A 24,319-nucleotide genomic window follows, 5' to 3' on the forward strand; every position below is an offset into this window, starting at 1 on the left:
TTTCCATTTGTAAGGAAAACTCCCTGTTGGTTTGGCAGAATTATGAAAAACTTTATAGGAAACTGAATAATGGAACGGAAGATCATGCTTTCTTTTCGGCTTTGCCTTGACTGTATCTCTTTCCAGCTCATCAGTTTCCCTCATCAGCCATGATGCATGATCTCCACTACATCCTTTCTGATTCCTTAATATGTCCCCCAATATTTACCTTCCTATCTAAAGCCTAATTCTTCTATCCCTTTCCGCTTTTCTGCCTTTGCCTCCCAATTCAGCCCTGTGCTGCCTGGATACTTAGCTCAAGCCTCCCCATATATTCCCTCCCAATCCTCCTTCCCCAGCAGGTCCCCTCCTCCCCTTCCCTGCTCGCTCTCCCGTCTCGGCAACTCTACCTCCTTACCTCTCTTTGACCTCCTTTATTCTCCTTCACAGTCTGGCCCTCGACTGCTCGGCCTCTTCTTCCCCTTCTTTACCTGCAATGTCCTGCCTCAACTGGGGTCTCCTTCACACCCTTCTCTCTGGTCCCATCCCTGAGAACGCCGAACCCCAGCTTCCCTCAAGGGCTTGGCCTGGTCGGTTTCAGCCTGATTTTTTTCCCTTGCCCCTGAGCTGGGAAAAGAGTGTGTGGCGCAAAGTGGGGGCAAGAATCCCCCTCGGCGGTGGCCCCAGGCTGGTTCCCTCTCCGCCCCTCCCGAGTCCGGGTTGCGGCGCTTCCTGGGCGGATGGTTGGGACTTGCTGCGGCAGCTGCGGTTCTGCTGTGTCATGCAAGAAGGAGGCGGCGGCGGCGGCGGCCGGAGCTGGAGGGGGAGGAGGGGAGGAACCTGATCTCTCCAGCAGCGAAGGGCTGGAGGCAAACACCGAGTTCCCCCAGAGCCGCCCGGGAGCAGGGAGGGTTCCGCTACCCCGGGGAGCCCTCCCCGCGGGGCAGATGGTAAGTGGGGCGGCGCAGGTGGTCGCCTTGGGAAGGGAGTGCGCAGGGGGTTTAGGTGGGGAGGCGGGGAGAACTAGGAATCACCCCAGCCAAACTGAAGGAGTCCAGTGTCCAGCTGAAAGGGACCCAGGCCACGATAAGGATGACCCGCGGCAATAGTTACCGTTCGAATAACGCCCCGCAGTTGACCCAGGCTACACAGAGGAGTTGTGCATCCTGAACTGAGGACCGAGCTAGAGGCAATGATTCAGAGTTAGAAAACCATCATCCCATCAGCCGTGGCGCTTTAGGGTACAGCTGGCTAGCAAAAGTCAACATACACCATATTCCTATAGCCTGGCTGAGCTTTACGGGTTGTCTTGTTCAACACTAGGAAAGGCTATGGAAACCTGCCCAACCTCACTTTAGCCACGAACATAATGCTCTTGGCCAGTGGCCTTGGACAAACAGCCTCTGGTGCAATTAAACAATCAATAGGAAAAATAGCTTCATTCCCTTCACCACCCTCCTTCCCCAAGCAGTTTCAACCAGGGTAATTTACTCTGCTTAAAGGAGAAAGAAAACTGCCTTACGTTCCCTCCGCCCACCCAGCCCCACCCCCGTCAGCCTCGGTCCTACCCAAACTGCCCACCCCACTATGCACTCCACTTTCAGACTGTGATTTATGTTGGTTAAGGGGACTGCCTTAAACTCTGAACAATTTCACCTCTGCACAATTTCACCTCTGCTGCTCTTTACCGGGAGGGGATTCAGAGATCTAGAACTGAAAGCAGTGAACAAGGGGACAGGCTGGGCATATAGGAACATTACTTCTTTTACCTGAGTGCAATTCTCAGGACAACTTTTTTAAAAATTATTATTCTTTTCCATTTCGCTCCTGGAAATTTCAAAGCACTTTCTGCAACAGCTTTTTTTTTTTTCTTCTTCTCTTTAATGTCAGTCATACATTAGCAGTAAGGGGTTGGCGGGATTAACTGAAAGGCTAATGACTGTCTCAAAAGCACATGCTGTTGCTAGGGAACTCAAGCTCATCCTGCTCTTTAATCACTAGCATGTTATGTGGAAATCAAACTTCTCAGGGTGTTATTAAAATGAATGGCATTTGGTTAAAGGCGTTCTCGCTTGTGTTGTAGCATCCTGGATTATTATCGATTGCCTCACACCCACATATCTTGTTTTCCTAATTTGATTTCTGTATGTGCGTCACTGCCAGGGACACGCAGACTAGACCAGTTAGGTTCACTTCCTGTTTCTCAGAACTGGTTTATATTTGGTCTCGTAGCTTTAGCTGGTAAAACATTATCAAACTGATCCTCTTGGAAAGAAATCTGTGCTTTCCGTGGAAACAAATTATCCCAATTAAATTCTAATTCCCATGGAAAACGTCATCATTTGAGGAATAAAGTAGACTGCCAGTTGCCATTTGAGAAAACCATTCTTGAAATGTAAAGCCTAGAAAAACCCATCATCTTTATTTCTCTTACCGAGAATCTTGATTCCTCAGCATTAGAACTAAAACAAACCCAATTTGAGAGGAGATTTAAGTATGATATTTATAAAATAAAGCTAAAAAAATACACATTGAAGCTGAGGAAATCATTTAGACTAAATAAGGCATAGAACTGAATAGAATCCAGGCCCCAGAAGCACAAATAAGCTTGGTTTAGCATTGGGGCACTCAGAGAACAGAGTGTGATTGCAAGGCTACACTACAAATAGGAGCCCATTTCTTTGTACTAATTGTCTCTTTTACCAATTCTCTTATGTTCCTGGATAAGACAGCCTTGCTTATTTTTCAGTTCCTTCCTCTTTATAACAAGGATATGACAAAGGCAATATCATAAAGATAAGCACTATGTAAATAGTTAGATAGGTTCCGATGTAGATAATTTGTTTAGATGGAAAATAATAGGGTATCTATGGCATTGAGGAAAGATCGGCCAACTGAAAGTTAGGAAATTCTATAGACTGGATGACCTTGGGTGAGCTATTACAGGTCTTCTCGTGTCTGTTACCTCATGGAAGCTTAACAAAAGTGCTGGGCTAAAGGATCTCTAAGATTCCTTCCATTTACAAAACTCTGTGATTATATTGAACTCACTACATAAAAATTTCAATTTTAGCTGAATTTTGCAATGTTAAATTTTCACACTGAAACTTTAATACCCATAGAGACCTTGGAGGAAATGATAATGGGAAATGGTTTGCTGTTGACACATCACTTTTTAGTGTCAGTTGCCAGACAAATAAAATTGACCCGACTCCCAATGTATTTACTCTCTGCTTGCTTTTCGGTGCTGTGGAAGTAACAGGATAAAAGATAGAAAGGATATAAAAGTGTATTGAAAGATCTTTCAGTCATTTTAGATATAGTTAACCCAAAGTACTTTGATGAGCAAAACGGTGGAATGATGAATAAGGGCTATTCAAGAAATACATGGTTAACTGAACCCTCATGGAGTTAGTAATCTATTTGCCTGTATTTTAATTAGTGATAGGCAAAAATGTAGCATGGATTCTTGAAATTTTCAGATTCAAGATGTTAAGAAGTAGGATAAAGAAATGTGAGATTTGTGCCAGAGAGAGAAGATCTGACTTTGAAACCCAACTCTTCCACTTTATTTATTCATTATTGAGTGCTTGCTGTGTGTCAGGTACTGAGCAAGGCACTGGGAATACAAAGATGAATAAGACAGTCTGCTCTGGAGGATCTTGTAGTTTAATGAGGAGACAGAGGAGTACATAGTTGATCACACAACAGTGAGATGCTAGCAACAGGGGAGCTCATTGGAAAGGTACTTAACCTTGACTGGGCATAGTCAGGGTCCCTAACCATAGAAGATGAATTCAGAGAGGAGTTCTGAAGCATAAGTAGAATAATCCAGACAAGTGAGAAAGTTAAAGAGAAATGTAGTCCAGGCGAAGAAAGTCCTATATGTAAAGTCCTGGGGGTAAAAAAGTGGGCCCATAGAGTTGAAGGTGAAGGACAGTGCCCAGCAAGTAGTAGCTTCTGTCTTGTGTGAATGCATGGTGGAACCCAGAAGGCTCAGCAAGGTCTTGTATTATGAAAAGTCTTTTATGTCTTCCTAAGAAGTTTCAACTTATCCTAAGGCCAGTGGAGAACTACTGATGAATTTTAAGGAGCATAGTGAAGCAATCAAATGTCCATTTTATAAAGATCACTCCAGTTTGGAGAATTTATTAGTGTGCGCAACACTCTAGTTAGGAGGCTGTTTCAGCATTATGGGGAAAGAAATGATGGACGTCTAAACTAAGGCAACAAGAATGGAAATGGAGAGAGGAGAAGGATTCAAGAAATATTAGGGACACAGAACCAACTGAATTTTATTATTGGTTATATCTGCAGAATTAAGGAATAGGAGGAGATTTATGGCTCAGGTAAATGGGAAGATGGTGTTACCATTCACTAGGTTGGGGACTTCAGGAGGAGATGTAGGTTGAGGAGGGAAGGTAATTAGTTTAATTTGAAACATGTTGAGTTTGAAGTGTCCATGGGATATCAAAATGAAGCTTTCTACTATATAAATGCACAGGGGAGTCTAGAGCTCAGGAGAGAGATTTATGCTGGAATCATCAGAGTGAGTGACAGTCCATGGAGGTAGATGGAATCCCCAAGAGAAAAGGTATAGAGTAAGAAGAGAAAAGGACCTACTCTGGAACCTTATGAAAATGCAAACATTTAAAAGGTGAGGAAACAAAGATACAGGAAAGAACATCCAGAGATGTAGGAGGACCAGGAACAAGTAGTTTCAGAGAAGCCAAGGAGGAATTGTCAATACTATTAAATGCTAGAGAAAGGCCAAGAAAAATAGACTGAAATTCCTTGGTTTTAGCAGCAAGGTCAATGTTGTGTTTAGCAAGGAGATTATTGGGATAATGGGGATAGTAACTAGATTGCAGTGGATTGAGGAATGGATAGGAGTAGAGGAGGTATATAGAGGAAGTTCTTCTGGATAAGAAGGACTAAAGTCCAAGTAGGGAAGGAAAATGAAAGTATTGGGAAGAGAAAATCATGATCTGTGAGGTTAAGGAGGCATAGGGGAAGAAAGAAATAATATAGTAATACAAAGTTCTGGATTCTTTTAGCCTTCTTCAAATTGAATGGCATCACCATCTACCATTTGCTCAAGCCAAAAAGCATGTAGATGTTCATGATTCTTCTCTTTTCCTCAGTTCTCATGTCTACTCCATGAAGAATTTAGGTCAACTTTAACCTTCAAAACATTTCCACAATCTGTCTCTTTCTATCTCCAGTGCCATCACCCTAATACAAACATCATCTTCTGGGCCCCTGTAATAGATTCTAATTGGTTTTCCTGTTTCCACTTTTGCCTCCTTTCTCCACAGCACAGCTAGAGTGACATAAATCATAAAAAATAAATCAGATCATATTGCTCCCATCTTAGAATCCTTCCATGCCTTCTGATTGCACTTTGAATAAAGTCCAGACTCCTTTGCTGGCCAGAAAGCCTTATGTGGCATCCCAGACCACCTCTTTAAACTTGTCTCCCACCACTCTCCCCTGGCTCCAGTTGCAGTCGTCTCTTTTCTATTCCTGAAACACATTGGATTTGCTCTTGTTTTTAAAGGACTTACCCTAGATATTTCCTTTTCCTGGAATACTCTTTTGATTATTCTGATCTCTTTTGAAATGTCACCTCCTCAAAGAGGCCCTTCCTGCCCCGCCTGCTGAAAGTATCCTTCCTTGCCCCTTCCTACAAATCTTATATATATATTTCATAGTAGTAAAACTTTATGACTGTTTTTTTTTATTGCTTATAAATGTGAACCCCTCTAAAATGTAAACCCCATGAGAATTCCTGGCACATGGTAGGCACTTAAAAATGTTCATTGGATGTTTGTAGAAAGCAAAAGAGAAGAGCAATTGATTTTTAGAAATCAGAGCTATCAAGGATCAGAGCCTGGTACGGCTGAAGAATGGCCAGTGATGATGGATTACAAGGCTTTCAAGGTTCCAGAAGTGGAAGAGTTATTAGCTGTGGGACCCTGGACATTCACATTCTCTGAGCTTTACTTTGTAGTTAATAATAATACATGCCTCACAGGGCTGTTAGGAAAATTAAATGAAATAATACAGGTATAGGTATAAGGCAGTCTTGTCAGTCTATTTTCAGGGAGTCTGGACTTCTGCAAATCGATTCATAACCTCTACATTGAGCTTTTCATGTGGGCTCCCCTATAATGGAGTTAACATTTGAGGATTACTTATTATTAGGGAAAATTTGACAAAATTGTGACTTTTTAAAATACTAGGATTCTGAAAGAATCTGGTAACTAGATTATTTAATAAGAAATCACAGCACTCCTACAAATCAATAAGAAAAACATCAAAAACTCTGGGAGATTGGGCAAAGGGTATGACAAATAAATAGCAGTTAAGGAAATACAAATGGGTCTTAAAAATATGCAAAAATACCCACCCTTTCTCATAACAAGAGATACGCAAATTACAACTGCAATGAGATATACTTTTTACATATCGGGTTGACACAAATCAGAAAGTTTAATTAGCATACTTGGTTTGCCAGGCTGGGGAGCAGGCACTTTTTTACATTGTCAATAGCCTGAAAATTGGTACAGCTTCTGAGGAGGGCAACCTGGCAGTATTTATCAAATTTCTAAATGTACAAAGCCTTTGACCTAGAAACCCCATTTTTCTATATTTATCCAATAGATGTACTCACCCATATTGAAGAATGACTCTTCTAGTATCATCACTGAAGCATTATTTATGGTAGATAAAGACTGAAAACAACCTATGTGTCCATCAATAGAGAAATGGTTAAATAAATTATGGTACAGTTATACAAGTGAATGGTAGTCAGCTGCTAAATTTGTGAGGCAGTTCTAGGTGTTCTGATGTGAAAAGATCTTCATGATAAATTACTAAGTAAAAAAAAAGATTAGGATGAAGAATAACATGTGGATTTTGCTAGCATTGTGTTTCTTTCTAAGACTATTTACATTTTTGGTGTTTTTTTTTTTTTTTTTGCGGTACGCGGGCCGCTCACTGTTGTGGCCTCTCCCATTGCAGAGCACAGGCTCCGGACGCGCAGGTTCAGCGGCCATGGCTCACGGGCCTAGCCGCTGTGCGGCATGTGGGATCTTCCCAGACCGGGGCACGAACCCGTGTCCGCTGCATCGGCAGGAGAACTCTCAACCACTGTGCCACCAGGGAAGCCCACATTTTTGGTTTTTTGCCTGAAAAACATTAACTGTGAGAAGATAAAATAAAGCAGGGCAAGAATAGATGTGGAGAGACCAACTGGGAAGGTATTTCAGTGATTCATGTGAGAGATGATGGTTTCCTGGTCTAGGGTGGTAGCATGCTCAGGAAGAGAAATGATCAGAGTCAAGAGTTATTTTAAAGAACTTGACATTTCAATGGAAACGGTGAGTTATGGAGAAGGAGGTAATATCATGATTGACTTGAGATTTCTTCCAAGATCCGATGCATGAGCAGAGATGTCAATTACTGAGATGGAGAATCCTGGGATAGTATCAGAAACGCAGGGGAAGATCAGAAGTTCTGTCTCAGGGGAGATGCCTACTGCAGATCTGTGATATGGATTAGAAGCTCAGAAGAGTTGCTAGAACTGGATTTATAAATTTCGGAGAAGATTGCCTAAGGCGGGTAGACATAATCAAAAGAAAAGCAGGCCCACGACTAAACTCTGATCATTTAGAAATTGGATAGAAAGAAAAAAAAAAGAGCTGGCAATGGAGACTGAGAATCAGAAACTAGAAAAATAAAACCAGGAGACTACGGAGCCAAAGGAACCAAGAGAGGAATATATTAAGGAGGATCAACTCATGTTAAATGCTTCCAAAAAGTCCCGGAAGATCGTTTTAACTTGTTTCTTTCATAAACCCTAAGCTCCTTGAAAGTTGGGATTATTTGATTTATTTTTGTATCCTCAGGGCTTGTACTGTGCCTCACACATATAATCAATGATCAGTACATTTGTGTTAAATTGGATAGAGAGACAAAGATACAGAGAGAGAGAGAGAGACAGAAAGAGATACAAAAAGACAACAGAATGTGTCTTTGTGTCTCGAAAAATAAGTAAGGCATACTCCCTTGAACTGTACTGCAAACCAAACCTGATCTTAGGAAAAGTAAGAAGTTCTACTCCCTTACTTTTACTCCTGAGCTAACACATTGATTGAGTGCTCAAAATCCCACATTGCTGGGATGTTAAGAGCCTCCTGAAAACATTTTGATAAGTAATATTCACCAGTGTCTCGTCATTCTGAGTCATTTTTGTCTTTATTTAGGTCCTGGATGATGACAAAAAGAGCAATTTGCTTTTCCTCACCTATGTGACTCCATCATACCACCTTGAAGCAGTTGATGGAGTCTGGAGAATCCATTTCGGGGCCACTACAGTTCTGTAATACACTGTAACCACTGATAAGGATGCCCAGCCCCAGTTTCCTATCAAAGAGAAAGATGACTTTGGGCAGGAAGAGACATATCACCTCTTAGAGAAACCACCAGCTTCTCAGTCTGTTATTGTTTTTGCAGAAAGGTGCTACCGCTATCAGGAGAGAATATAGAGGATACCAAAGGAGGAGAGGGTTTGACTTTGTCCTGAGAACATGGAAACCTTCTACACAGCAAAAGAGATGTCATGACTTTTGAGTCCAGTGTCCTTTAGTTAGAAACCAAAATAATAGATGTCGTTTAAACAATATTTAAAATATTATGACATCCTGTATTATTTAGTTAGACCAGAGGCTAGCAAATTTTTCTGTAAAAGGAAATATTTGAGGCTTTGTGGGCCACACAGTCTCTGTCCCAACTACTCAGCTCTGCCATGGTAGTGCTAAAGCACCCATAGACAATAAGTAAACGAATGACCTTGGCTATGTTTCCAATTAAACTTTATTTATGGAAAATGAGATGTGCATTTCATATAATTTTCACATGTCATGAAGGATCATTCTTCTTTTGATCATTTTCAGCTACTTAACAATATGAAAACCATTTTTAGCTCACAGGCCAGGTGAAAACAGGGGTGGGCTGTATTTGGCCCACGGACACTAGTTTGGCAACCTCTGATTCAGACAAACAAGAAGATCATGTCGTGAGAAAGATTTTCAGATTCAGAGTTCTGGAGAAAATAATCTGTTTCATATATACCCTTTACTTTAACTTCTCAAATTTATTTGAACGTATAAACACATTTGCCTACATCTGACTTAGTTGGGAATAAAGTATGTCTCCTCAGTTCAGTATTCATTTAACACTTGGCCCCTTCTCATCCATGTAATGATTCAACGTGCATGAATGTAGTGTTTCTATAGAGCAAACTGAAGAATTCTTACCGCTTGACTATGTAAATACCCAAACCAAGAGAGGATATAGTCATTCTAATCACATTTTTTAACTGTATTAATTCATTCAGTAAGTACTTACTTTTTTTTAACATCTTTATTGGAGTATAATTGCTTTACAGTGTTGTGTTAGTTTCTGCTATATAACAAAGTGAATCACCTATATGCGTATGTATATCCCCATATGCCCTCCCTCTTATATCTTCCTCCCACCCTCCTTCTCCCACCACTCTAGGTGGTCGCAAAGCACGGAGCTGATCTCCCTGTGCTATGCGGCTGCTTCCCACTAGCTATCTGTTTTACATTTGGTAGTGTATATATGTCCATGCAACTCTCTCACTTCTTCCCAGCTTACCCTTCCCCCTCCCCATGTCCTCAAGTCCATTCTCTACGCCTGTGTCTTTATTCCTGTCCTGCCCCTAGGTTCATCAGAACCTTTTTTTATTTAGATTCCATATATATATGTTAGCATACGTTATTTGTTTTTCTCTTTCTGACTTACTTCACTCTGTATGACAGACTCTAGGTCCATCCACCTCACTACAAATAACTCAATTTCGTTTCTTTTTATGACTGAGTAATATTCCATTGTATATATGTGCCACATCTTCTTTATCCATTCATCTGTCGATGGACACTTAGGTTGTTTCCATGTCCTGGCTATCGTAAATAGTGCTGCAATGCATATTGTGGTATATGACTCTTTTTGAATTATGTTTTTCTCAGGGTATATGCCCAGTACTGGGATTGCTGGTTCATATGCTGGTTCTATTTTTAGTTATTTAAGGAACCTCCATACTGTTCTCCATAGTCACTGTACCAAATTACATTCCCACCAACAGTGCAAGAGGGTTCCCTCTTCTCCACACCCTTTCCAGCATTTATTGTTTGTAGAATTTTTGACGATGGCCATTCTGACTAGTGTGAGGTGATATCTCATTGTAGTTTTGATTTGCATTTCTCTAACGATTAGTGATGTTGAGCATCTTTTCATGTGTTTGTTGGCAATCTGTATATCTTCTTTGGAGAAATGTCTGTTTAGGTCTTCTGCCCATTTTTGGATTGGGTTGTTTGTTTTTTTGATATTGAGCTGCATGAGCTGCTTGTATATTTTGGAGATTAATCCTTTGTCAGTTGCTTCGTTTGCAAATATTTTCTCCCATTCTGAGGGTTGTCATTTTGTCTTGTTTATGGTTTCCTTTGCTGTGCAAAAGCTTTTAAGTTTCATTAGGTCCCATTTGTTTATTTTTGCTTTTATTTCCATTTCTCTAGGAGGTGGGTCAAAAAGGAGCTTGCTGTGATTTGTGTCAAACAGTGTTCCGCCTATGTTTTCCTCTAAGAGTTTTATAGTGTCTGGCCTTACATTTAGGTCTTTAATCCATATTTTTGTGTACAGTGTTAGGGAGTGTTCTAATTTCATTCTTTTACATGTAGCTGTCCAGTTTTCCCAGCACCACTTATTGAAGAGGCTGTCTTTTCTCCATTGTATATTCTTGCCTCCTTTGTCAAAGATAAGGTGACCATATGTGCATGGATTTGTCTCTGGGCTTTCCATCCTGTTCCATTGATCTATATTTCTGGTTTTGTGCCAGTACGATACTGTCTTGATTACTGTAGCTTTATAGTATAGTCTGAAGTCCAGGAGCCTGATTTCTCCAGCTCCATTTTTCTTTCTCAAGATTGTTTTGGCTATTTGGGGTCTTTTGTGTTTCCATAAATATTGTGAAATTTTTTTGTTCTAGTTCTGTGAAAAATGCCAGTGGTAGTTTGATAGGGATTGCATTGAATTTGTAGATTGCTTTGGGTAGTATAGTCATTTTCACAATGTTGATTTTTCCAATCCAAGGATACAGTATATCTCTCCATCTGTTTGTATCATCTTTAATTTCTTTCATCAGTGTCTTATAGTTTTCTGCATACAGGTTTTTTGTCTCCTTAGGTAGGTTTATTCCTAGGTATTTTATTCTTTTTGTTCCAATGGTAAATGGGAGTGTTTCCTTAATTTCTCTTTCAGATTTTTCATCATTAGTGTATAGGAATACAAGAGATTTCTGTGCATTAACTTTGTATCCTGCTACTTTACCAAATTCATTGATTAGCTCTAGTAGTTTTCTGGTAGCATCTTTAGGATTCTCTATGTATAGTATCATGTCATCTGCAAACAGTGACAGTTTTACTTCTTTTCCGATTTGGATTCCTTTTATATCTTTTTCTTCTCTGATTGCTGTGGCTAAAACTTCCAAAACTATGTTGAATAACAGTGGTGAGAGTGGGCAGCCTTGTCTTGTTCCTGATCTTAGTGGAAATGGTTTCAGTTTTTCACCATTGAGAACAATGTTGGCTGTGGGTTTGTCATATATGGCCTTTATTATGTTGAGGTAAGTTCCCTCTATGCCCACTTTCTGGAGAGTTTTTATCATAAATGGGTGTTGAATTTTTTCAAAAGATTTTTCTGCATCTATTGAGATTATCATACGGTTTTTCTCCTCCAATTTGTTAATATGGTGTATCACATTGATTGATTTGCGTATACTGAAGAATCCTTGCATTCCTGGGATAAACCCCACTTGATCATGGTGTATGATCCTTTTAATGTGCTGCTGGATTCTGTTTGCTAGTATTTTGTTGAGGACTTTTGCATCTATGTTCATCAGAGATATTGGCCTATAGTTTTTGCAACATCTTTGTCTGGTTTTGGTATCAGGGTGATGGTGGCCTTGTAGAATGAGTTTGGGAGTGTTCCTCCCTCTGCTATATTTTGGAAGAGTTTGAGAAGGATAGGCATTAGCGCTTCTCTAAATGTTTGATAGAATTCGCCTGTGAAGCTATCTGGTCCTGGGCTTTTGTTTGTTGGAAGATTTTTAATCAGTTTCAATTTCAGTGCTTGTGATTGGTCTTTATATTTTCTATAGCTTCCTGGTTCCGTCTCAGAACGTTGTGCTTTTCTAAGAATTTGTCCATTTCTTCCAGTTGTCCATTTTATTGGCATATAGTTCCTTGTAGTAATCTCTCATGATCCTTTGTGCTTCTGCTGTGTCAGTTGTTAGTCCTCCTTTTTCATTTCATTCTGTTGATTTGAGTTTTCTCCCTTTTTTCTTGATGAGTCTGGCTACTGGTTTATCAATTTTGTTTATCTTCTCAAAGAACCAGCTTTTACTTTTATAGATCTTTGCTATTGTTTCCTTCCTTTCTTTTTCATTTATTTCTTATCTGATCTTTATGATTTCTTTCCTTCTGCTAACTTTGGGGTTTCTTTGTTCTTCTTTCTCTAATTCTGGGTTATCATGTTTTCATTGTCATTTGTCTCTAGATATTTTTTGATTTCCTCTTTGATTTCTTCAGTGATTTCTTGGTTATTTAGTAGTGTACTGTTTAGCCTCCACTTGTTTGTATTTTTTACAGTTTTTTTCCTGTAATTAATATCTAGTCTGGTAGCGTTGTGGTCAGAAAAGATACTTGATACGATTTCCATTTTCTTAAACTTACCAAGGCTTGATTTGGGACCCAAGATATGATCTATCCTGGAGAATGTTCCATGAGCACTTGAGAAGAAAGTGTATTCTGTTGTTTTGGGATGGAATGTGCTATAAATATCAACTAAGTCCATCTTGTTTAATGTGTCATTTAAAGCTTGTGTTTCCTTATTTATTTTCATTTCAGATGATCTGTCCATTGGTGAAAGTGGGGTGTTGAAGTTCTCTACTATTATTGTGTTACTGTCTATTTCCCCTTTTATGGATGTTAGCATTTGCCTTATATATTGAGGTACTCCTATGTTGGGTGCATAAATATTTACAGTTGTTATATCTTCTTCTTGGATTGATCCCTTGATCATTATGTAGTGTCCTTCTTTGTCTCTTGTAATAGTCTTTATTTTAAAGTCTATTTTGTCTGATATGAGAATTGCTCCTCCAGCTTTCTTTTGATTTCCATTTGCATGGAATATCTTTTTCCATCTTTCAGTCTGTATGTGTCCCTATGTCTAAAGTGGGTCTCTTGTAGACAGCATATATTCGGGTCTTGTTGTTGTATCCATTCAGCCAGTCTATGTCTTTTGGTTGGAGCATTTAATCCATTTACATTGAAGGTAATTATTGATATGTATGTTCCTATTACCATTTTCTTAATTGTTTTGAGTTTGTTTTTTGTAGGTCTTTTCCTTGTCTTGTGTTTCCTGCCTAGAGAAGTTCCTTTAGCATTTGTTGTAAAGCTGGTTTGGTGATGCTGAATTCTCTTAACTTTTCCTTATCTGTAAAGGTTTTAATTTCTCCCTCAAATCTGAATGAGATCCTTGCTGGGTAGAGTAATCTTGGTTGTAGGTTTTTCCATTTCATCACTTTAAATATGTCTTGCCACTCCCTTCTGGCTTGCAGAGTTCCTGCTGAAAAATCAGCTGTTAACCTTATGGGGATTCCCTTGTATGTTATTTGTTGCTTTTCCCTTGCTGCTTTTAATATTTTTTCTTTGTATTTAATTTTTGATAGTTTGATTAATATGTGTCTTGGTGTGTTTCTCTTTGGGTTTTTCCTGTATGGAACTCTCTGTGTTTCCTGGACTTGATTGACTATTTCCTTTCCCACGTTAGGGAAGTTTTCGACTATAATCTTTTCAAATATTTTCTCAGACCCTTTCTTTTTCTCTTCTTCTGGAACCCCTATAATTCGAATGTTGGTGCATTTAATGTTATCCCAGAGGTCTCTGAGACTGTCCTCAATTCTTTTCATTCCTTTTTTTTTTTATTCTGCTCCCTGGCAGTTATTTCCACCATTTTATCTTCCAGCTCACTTATCCGTTCTTCTTCCTCAGTTATTCTGTTACTGATTCCCTCTAGAGTATTTTTAATTTCAGTAATTATGTTCTTCATCACTGTTTGCTCTTTAGTGCTTCTAGATCCGTGTTAAATGTTTCTTGTATTTTCTCCATTCTGTTTCTGAGATTTTGGATCATCTTTACTCTCATTACTCTGAATTCTTTTTCAAGTTGGTTGCCTATTTCATCTTCATTTATTTGGTCTTGTAGTTTTTTACCTTGCTCCTTCGTCTGTAATATATTTTTTGTCGCTTCTTTTTTTTTTTTTTTTTTTTGGATGGGTGGTGCTGTATTCCTGTCTTACTGGTTGTTTGGCCTGAGACGTCCAGCACTGGAGTTTGCAGGCAGTTGGGTAGACCTGGGTCTTGGTGCTGAGATGAGGACCTCCAGGAAACCTCACTCTGATTGATATTCCCTGGGGTCTGAGGTTCTGTGTTAATTCAGCAGTTTGGACTCAGAGCTCCCACCACAGGAGCTCGGGCCCAACCTCTGGCCTGGGAACCAAGATCCCACAAGCTTTGTGGTGTGGTTAAAAAAAAAAAAGAAAGAAAAAAAGGAGCAGTATAATATCAAAGAATAAAAAATATTTTATGAAAAATAAAACTATATTTGAAACAACTGCAACAAGGTAAAATAAAATCACAACAGAAAAAAGAAAAAAAAGGTGGGGGGGGGGGACACAGACCAAAAGGAGAGATCACTAACAAAGTATAAAGAATAAAATAAAATTAGAAAAATAAAAGCTTTATCAGGAAAAATAAAAATATAAAAGAATCAACAACAATGAATCAACAAGGTAAAACAGAACCTAATCTAAAAGAGGAAAAACGAAAAGGAAAAAAAAAAAGCCTTGGCTATGGGGGTGGAGTTTAGGTGGGGGGTGGAACTTAGGCAGGGGCGAGGTTTAGGATGGGGCAGGACCTGGGGGGGTGACGTTTGAGCATGGGGCGGGGCCTCTGCTTAGGACTGGCCCAAAGGGGAGAGGCAGCATGTTGAAAGGAGGGCCTGTGGAGTGTGGAGTTCCGGAGTTTGGAGATAGGGCCCTGCGTGTGGGTGTGTGGGTAGGGTTTAGGCCCAGTGCATTGGAGGGGGTCTCCGAGTGTAGACGTGGGGCCCTGGGTGGGTTTGCAGGGGCAGGGCTTGAGCTCTGTGCTGCAGGAGGGAGGCTCCGAGGGCAGAGGATTAGGCCTTGGAGCCGGACAGGCTCCCCAGTGCCTAAGTGGACAGTGAAAGTGCTGGCCCCATTTCCTTCTGTTCCTTTGTGCCCCCCCACCATCTCCCCCAGGGTCTCCCCCATCCCTGCTGGACCCCTAGCCACTGGACCCATAACCATGGGTGGGTCCCGCTGGGTGCAGGAACTCCTTCCCACCCCTAGCCACCCCTTAGGGGTGCCGGTCCCGGAGGTCCAGCCTTTACTTTTGCTCCCCCTTCTCTCCCTCCCACTCCCCTCAGGACCCACATGGCTGGAGGGGGTGGGCAGAGGATCAGGCCGGGGATCTCAACAGGTTCCTGGGGGTCCAAGTGGGTAGGGGAAACCTGGCCACGCTCCCTTTTGATCCTCTGCCCTCCCAATGGTTCCCCAGTTTCTCCCCTCAGGCGTGGGATCCCTTCCCCTCCACTAGCCGCCCCTCAGGCGTGCCAGTCCTGTCCCGCCTCCACTTCTCCCCCTTCACTCCCCCCACACCCCACATCCTACCTGGTCTCTGGGGGCTCCTCCTGTCCCCTTAGGTGTCCATGGTCCCCCACTGGTGCCTGGTAGGTGCCCTAGTTGTGAGGAGGTGCGAATTCCGGGTCCTCTTAGTACACCATCTTGACTCCACCTCTCAGTAAGTACTTATTAATAATCATTTTTACATAGTGCAGTACTGAGTGTTAGAGATAAAAGAGGTTAGAAGATAGATAGATAGATAGATAGATAGATAGATGAAAAATCTAGTGGCTGATAGGTGTCAGTGAGAATTGTTTGACAGTAATTGTATTACAGTATAAATGTAGTCATTTAAGCCACAGATAGGTAGTTAGACAAAACTAAATTTAAATCCGAGCTCTTTTGTTTCCCTGATGTGTGACCTTGAGCTGATTGCATAAACCATATAAGCTTCAGTTTCCTCTTTTTAAAATGGGCATAATAATACCCACCTCCCAAGGAGGAGCTGTGGGAATTAAATAAGACATAGTGTATGTAAATCAGCTAGCATGGTACCTGTACATGATAGGTAATCAGTAAACAATAGCTGTTGTATCACACCAATATGAAGGTACGTAATTTCTTCCAAAGAAGCACACAAAGGCAAAGCAGAGTAGCCCTGTGAGTCAAGAACTTACGAATACAAGTGAAAACCCACAAACCTGAAGGTTGATGCCTGGTAGAGAAGATTTGGGTGAAAATAAAAGCAGAAGTGACATTGTCACAGGAACTTACAATAAGGCAGCTGGCTAGTTGTCTTGCCTTTGCCAGCTGTTGGATTGTCTAAGGAGCTCTGCCTATAGGTCTAATTCTCCAAGTTCCCCAAGACTTAAATGCCAGTTTTGACTAGGGAGAAACTGTGTCATCAGTATCAGCCCCAGCGTCGTGCTTCCTTCTAGCCAGGTCAGCTGTGAGCTTTGGATATCTGCAGGTCCCTCCTATTATGCCTCCCACTCCATGTTTGTCCAATTCTGGGCTTCCGCCTTAACCTCCACACCTTCAGTCTCTGCTCATTCTGCCTTGCATCCAGGCTTCCTGTAGATTTGGGACACTCTCTTGAACCCTGGTCTTTTTGACCATGATTCTGATGTCTTGTTTAATACAGAGGGCTGTATTAAATACAGAATACAGAGGGCTGTATTCTGCTGTTCACACCCCTGCCGTGATCTCCTTAAACTATGATACACCCGTGCCTCAGCCTTCATGCTGGACTTCTTAGTATTAATAGCTTCTTGAACTTCACCTTGGTAGGAGACATCAGGTCTTGAACAGCCCAGCTGCCCTAATCCAAGCCGGCTTCTGTATTCACAGCCCATGCCCTGAGCAGAGCTCTCCACTCCCTTCGGGGCTCATGCTGTCTCTCCCCTGGCCATGTGTTGTCAGCTAGTTCTAGCATGCTTTGTGATCCTGTTATGGCCACATCAATAATGCTTTCCCAATACAAATGACAGAATTAATAGCACAGGGCCACAATGTAGGGGTAATGGAGAACTTCAACATCTACTGACAAGCTCATTCTGCTGAAAAGTGAACGTCAAAGTTGGCATGACTTAAATTTAAACTAATTGCTTATTGAAAAGGTACTATTCTATGCTTAATTCTAACCAGCTAAGAAGAATGTGTTGGTGAAGTGGAAGTGACAGACAACTTAAAGTGACCACAGTATCCTTGAATTTGTAGTAGCCAGAGAAGGCAATTCTTCACTTGCTAACCGGATACAAAGAAAACTTGAGCAAGTTAAGAGAATATATGGACATAAGGCTCTATCTGGCCAGGAACTAGGAAAGAAAGCTCAAGAGGAGTAAAGTGACTTGAAATTTAAATTCTTATGAAGCCAGTGATTTCAATAAAGAAAAGGGAGCATCTAAAAAAGATCAATGTGGCTGCTCAAGAAGTGTTCTGATTAGCTTGTATTTTTAAAGGACATGTACACAAATAGATAGCAGGAGGGGGAGGCCTCACTCTAAAGAAGGACTCAGACCTGTGAAAATAATGCCAGAGGACTTAAAGTCCAGAGAAAACTAGACTCTGGGAAAAGTACTGAAGACAATTTCTGTTTGTTTTTTGCTTATGGATATAGTAAGAATAATAATAAAGAAGGGGTAGCACAACCCAACTACTGAATGGGGCAGACTGTCTGATGTTAATAGGTAGCTAAAAACCAAAATCATTCAATTATAGCATTTACTAGATGCTAAGGTACAAGGCTTTTCCCACACATTTTTAATAATTCTAAAATCAGAAAGTGTCTTCAATAGATGTATTTAACGTGGTAGTGTTTTGTGGGGAAGGCTCTAAAAACGGTAAGTGATGGTGTATCATACAAGGAGTTGAAGAATAGAAGAGCAGCAAGTACTAGAGACAGGACTGAGACAAGAGAGGAAAACTGTGGTCAAAACCTCTAAGAAAGGGTAAAAAGAGACTTCTCTGGGCCCACAGAAGCCACGTCACTGTACAGGTATGTCACAGGGGCAGGGAGAATGATGTCTTTGTCAGTTGGAGCTGCTATAACCAATACCATAGACTGGGTGACTTGTACAAAAAGCATTTATTTCTCTGTTCTGAAGGCTAGTAAGTCCAAGCTCAAGGTGCCAGCAGATTTGGTATCTGATGCAGATGAGCACCTTCTTGTATCCACACAGAGAGAGAGATCATCTCTCCTTATAAGGGCGCTAATCCCATTCATGGGGTCAGATAATGGCTTGCCCTGGGCAGGACATTTTGAACTGTGCCTGGCACACAGCACATGAGTACTATTGTGTCCTGCCTCTTCTGAATCCCTGCTGTAGTCGACATAAAGCCCCAGTGCTCCAAAGTCCAACTTAGTTAGCTATAGTTAGCCCTTGGAGGGCTCCTCTAAGAAGATATTTAGGTCAAGATATAGGTCTCAGGTCACAAACCAGGAAAAGACATTGCAAAGTGGTATAAGACTTCTAGATTACAAAAAAAAAAAAAAAAAAAAAAAGACAGGAATGGTCCAAATAAGTAACCAGAAAACAAAGTAGCCAGGAGACAGAGACTTTGCCAGAATGAATTCAGGGGAGAATTGGAGCTATGGTCTTATTTCTTCTACTAAGTCTATGTAACCTGTTTAAAAGAAGGAATTCAGAGAACCCATAGATTAGTTGGCCATGGAGGAAATTGTCCCAGTCACATATGATTAGACTTTTAGAAACTGTGATGTGCCCAGGTGGTCCCTATGCAACTGGAATGTAAGGGGTTTAGTACCTAAGGAAGGGACCATGTCCTTTCATGATTTTAACTCTAGTTTCTATTGCATTAATGGTGGTAGAACAAATGTTTTCAAATGGCAGAGGATTTGTCGTTTTCTATCAAAAGCAATGATCTTGATACTTAAAGATGTAGTCCTTACCTTAGTTGTCTTCTCGCATGAATCCCTCTTTCTCAGCTGCCCTTTCTGTAGGACATCCATGTAGTTTTGAGAAAGCTGACTCCACCTTTATCACCAGAAGATAGCGCATGTGGTCCAGACTAAGTCAATGAGTGAATTTCATCCCCTTGGCCCCAGTGACCACTTCATGTATGGGCATGTAACCTAAGTCAGTCCAATCAACGAAAGAGAATGTCAGGATTTTTGTGCTAAGGCAAAGACACTTTCCTCTAGAAGTGAATGCAGAAGCATGTAACCTGGGAGTTCTTGGACACCATCTAGGGACCAGGAGGGGAGAGTCTCTTGGGAGAGTCTACTGAGAATGGAGCTGTCACCAGGGACTAAAGCAAAGAAATGAAGAGGGAACCATCAGGTCCTCTCCACATTGTGTGAGCCACCTAACCATACATGGCCCTGAAGCCTTTGAACTTTTCTACTAACAGGAGGCAATAAATTAAATATTTTGTTTAAGCCAATTTGACTTAGATTTCTCTTTCTTGAAACCAAAGCATCATCTCTGATTCAAAAGAATAGAACAAACATGATTAAGAAGGAATGGGGGGACTTCCCTCGTGGTGCAGTGGTTAAGAATCCGCCTGCCAGGGCTTCCCTGGTGGCGCAGTGGTTGAGAGTCCGCCTGCCGATGCAGGGGACACAGGTTCATGCCCCAGTCCGGGAGGACCCCACATGCCATGGAGCGGCTGGGCCCGTGAGCCATGGCTGCTGAGCCTGTGCATCCAGAGCCTATGCTCTGCAACGGGAGAGGCCGCAAGAGTGAGAGGCCCGCGTACCGCAAAAAAAAAAAAAAAAAAGAATCCGCCTGCCAATGCAGGGGACACGAGTTCAAGCCCTGGTCCGGGAGAATCCCACATACCACGGAGCAACTAAGCCCGTGTGCCACAACTACTGAGCCTGTGCTCTAGAGCCCACAAGTCACAACTACGGAGCCCGAGTGCCACAACTACTGAAGCCTGCACGCCTACAGCCGGTGCTCCACAACAAAGAGAAGCCACCGCAATGAGAAGCCTGTGCACAGCAACAAAGAGTAGCCCCTGCTCTCTGCAACTAGAGAAAGCCCACGCACAGCAACAAAGAGTAGCCCCCGCTCTCCACAACTAGAGAAAGCCTGTGCGCAGCAACGAAGACCCACTGCAGCCAAAAATAAATAAATAAATAAATGAAATTTATAAGGAATAAAAAAGAAGGAATGGAATAAATTTCCAATGGATTAAAGAGTTAAATATGAAAAATGACCCATACAAGAGAAGTGATATGTCTTGAAAAGATGAAAGTAGTGTAAGCATTTCTTGACCTTAGAGTGGTAAAAATCTGAGTGAAAAAATAAAGGTTTATGATTTGTAAAAGAAAAACATTTATAGATTTGACTACTTAAAACTTTTTAGTTTATGTAGATGAAACAGTACCACAAACAAAATTAAAATATAAATGAGAGCTAGAACTTTTGCAACTAGATATATATGTGACAAAGGGTAGTGTCCTTAATATATAAAGAGCTCTTACTAATTTATAAGAATAATACAACATTTCAAAAGAAGTGTGGGTAAAGAACACGAAAGCCATGTGGGTAAAGAACATGAAAAGGCAAAAAGAAAAAAAGGAATTCGATTGGTCCAGTCTTAGTAGTAATTAAAGGCAGACTGGAATGGATCAAGTGAAGACTCCATAAGTAGAAATATAAAGTAAAACCAGATGTCTTTGTACCTAACAAACTGTCAAGAACTTTAAAATGATAACTTCCATGAATAAAGATTCAGGGAAATAAACACACTTATACAATATACATGCTTATACAATATGGGGCATGTAAATTGGTTCAAGCATTCTAGAGAGCAATTTGGCATTGTGTATAAAAAAATTTTAATGTGTGCAAACTATTTAACACAGGAATTTCATTTTTAAGACTTCATCCTAAGAAAATAACCAGAAACACTCACAAAATTTAATGTAGAAGAATATTTAGTAGAGCATGCCTTCTTTATAATATTGAACACTTGGAGATAACCTAAGGGTCCAAAAAGAAGTATTCTATAAATTGTAATATATTCCTTTGATGAAATCTATGCATCCAGTAAAAAGAAGATTATGGAAGATGTCATGATATCAGAAAATGTTGGTAATTTATTTTTAAATATATCTGCTCAGGAAAGAAGACTGGATGGATACACAGAAAAACATTGTTAGTGGGAATATCTCAGTAGTGGACTTACAATTGATTTTCTTCTTCATGAGTTTTGAATATTTTAAATCCACTTCAGTAAGTGACCATGTCGTGAATATCTTTTTAGGCACTGAAATGCCAAGCCCAATGCTCTAGACAGAGCAGGCACTCAACAAATATATGGTGAACTGTTCAGGATGATCAATTGCTAGTTAAAAATGCAACAAGGTTGTCTTGTGGGGTAGTGAGCTCACAAGAGTTGTTTAAGCAGAAACTAGCTGGCTGTCTATTATACTAAAGACTTCCATTTCATAAAAAAAATTTCTGTACCTTGCCCAACTCCATTTTCTTCCCAGCCATTACCTGCTTCCCTTACAGCCAAACTTCCAAGAGAAGTCTTCACTTGATCCGTTCCAGTCTGCCTTCTAATGCTGTAGAAACTGTGTTCATCAGATCTAATTACCAAACCTTATCACTCATCCTACCCCAGAGAGAACTGTTGATCATTTCCTCTTTGAAGGTCTCTTCTCCCTTTACTTGCAGACCTCTGTCCCGTTCTTACGCTATCTCTCTGCTCCTTCCCAGTCTCCTCCCCTGGCTCCTCTTCCTCTGACAGCTGCCTGCATGCTTTTTTTTTTCAAGGTCTTGGCACTCTTCTCACTGTATGCCCTCCTCAGGGTATCCCATCCATTCTGAGGACTTAACTACCAGTGGACACTGACTTCTGAACCTATATATTCAGTCCAAACTTCTCTCCCGATCTGCAGATGTGTCTTTCATTTGCCATTGGATGTCCTATAATCACTGCAAATTTAATATGCTACTCATCCTCCTCCCCCCACCTTCTTGCTCTCCTTCTCTTATTTAGCTTAGTTAATATCATTACACTTCAACCTTGGCCTCTCTCCCCTACTCCCAAATGCCTATCTAATCAATAACTATGTCCTCAATGCTACTTCTAAATCTCCCTTGGATTTGTCACTACTTTTCATCCTGTTGCTGCTATGGTGATTCAGACCATAATCCTTTCCTTAGACTATTACAGTGACCTTCTAATTGGCTTTCTTGGCTCCAGTCTCCCCTTACTCTAGTTCAGCCGTCATCTTGCTACTAAATTTTTATGTATTTATTTTTAATATGAATAATCACATCCCTTCCCTATTTAGGAACCTCTGATACCTTTCATACTTATTGTCTTCAGGGGAAAGTCCAAGTTCCTTAGCTGTAAATCAAGGTTCTTCTCAATATGGCTATATCCTACCTTACCAGTTATTTTCAGCCCACACCAGACTTCCCTCTCTTCTCTGAACACAGTTTGCCTTTTCACACTTTTGTGCCTTTCCCCATCCTATTCCCCTAAGTATCTTCTCTCCTCAGCCAACTCATTTCCTCCTTCAGGGCCCAACCCAAACTTCACTGCCTCTAGGAAAAGAAACCCCCTCTGCAGCTTCCAAGTCAGACATTAGGACAAAAGATATGGTATTTAAATCAGTGGATCATATGATATCGCTTATATGTGGAATCTGAAAAAAAGGGTACAAATGAACTTATCTACAAAACAGAAATAGAGTTACAGATGTAGAAATCAAACTTAAGGTTTTCAGGGGGTAAGTGGCGGGGGGATAAATTGGGAGATTGGGATTGACATATACACACTACTATATATAAAATAGATAACTAATAAGGACCTACTGTATAGCCCAGGGAACTCTACTCAATACTCTGTAATGGCCTATATGGGAAAAGAATCTAAAAAAGAGTGGATATATGTACAACTGATTCAATTTGCCGTACACCTGAAACTAACACAACATTGTAAAGCAACTATACTCCAATAAAAATTTAAGAAATAAAATAAAATAAAGCAATGGACTGGATGGGAAATTGCAGAGGACTAAGCCCAAGGGGACTCCCAGCATTCAGAAATCAGGAAGGACCCACCAAAAGAAACTGAGAAGGAATAAACAATGAAGTAGAAGGAAAGCCAGTGTGGTGTGATGGAAGCAAAGTGAAGAAAATGTTTCAACAGAAAGGGACTAATCGTTAGTGCCAAGTAGCTGCTGAGAGGGCAGTAAGGTGAGGATGGACAACTGACCACTGGATTTGACAACAGAGAGGTCACTGCAACCTTCACAGGTGTGTTTGCAGTAGTAGAATGGGGGACAAAGGCTGACTGGATTGGCTTCAGGAGAGTCTGAAATGAGGAAGTTGATGTTCTTTGAATGGGTGAAGTAGTAGATGAATGAAGAAATAATGTCTTAGAGGGACTTCCCTGGCGGTCCAGTGGTTAAGACTCCATGCTTCCAATGCAGGGAGCGCAGGCTCGATCCCTGTTCGGGGAACTAAGATCCTACAAGCCACGTGGCGTGGCCAAGTTAAAACAAAAAAAACCATATCTTAGACAGGATTCTATAATTGGTCAGGAACCAAAATAGATTAGTTATTTTGAACTCTTAGAGTCTCTGAAAAGTTTCCAAATAGAAACAAGGATGCAATTTGGTGGTGCAAAGTTTTTCTTAAGTGACAAGGGAATTCAGAGTAGGATTACCAAGGCAGTAGGGTTAGTCTAGGGAAGGTTCTATGTGAGTTCTCTGTAATGGTTGCATTTTATCTATTACAGACCTGGTTCACAAAGGCCTTCATGCAGGACTTCTCAGAAGCTTCAGGGAAGAGCTGTCCCTGCAGGCACTTGGGTGTAGAATTTTCAGAGACTATTTCCAACACCTCCTGCTGGTGTATAGAGGTGCTGATAGGTCTATAAGGCTGGCTCTCATGCTTTTGGAGGCTGGGCAGCACCAAGGCTGAATGGTTGGGAAGAGGTAAACAGGAAATATCTGACTCACACAATGTAGTGCATTTGGAAATGCTGTATTTGGAAGTATTTCTATATAAAAATTTTATACTGAAATCATAATGGAGGTGGACTAAGTATTCACCTACCT

General features: G+C 40.9%; 1 protein-coding gene across 3 annotated transcripts in view; it reads left to right on the plus strand.

The window, feature by feature from the left end:
* The first annotated feature begins 775 nt into the window (after nucleotides 1-775).
* Nucleotides 776-24,319, plus strand: part of MKLN1 (muskelin 1) — a 359,034-nt gene continuing 335,490 nt past the window's right edge. Inside the window, exon 1 of one of the 3 annotated variants that reach the window (XM_067747033.1) lies at nucleotides 776-929. The gene's annotated coding sequence lies outside the window, so the exon portion shown is untranslated. The remainder of the gene's footprint in view (nucleotides 930-24,319) is intronic. The other 2 variants (XM_067747040.1, XM_067747042.1) reach the window with 2 other exon arrangements.

This window comes from Pseudorca crassidens, chromosome 8, assembly GCF_039906515.1.
Source record: "Pseudorca crassidens isolate mPseCra1 chromosome 8, mPseCra1.hap1, whole genome shotgun sequence".
Lineage (NCBI taxonomy): Eukaryota > Metazoa > Chordata > Mammalia > Artiodactyla > Delphinidae > Pseudorca > Pseudorca crassidens.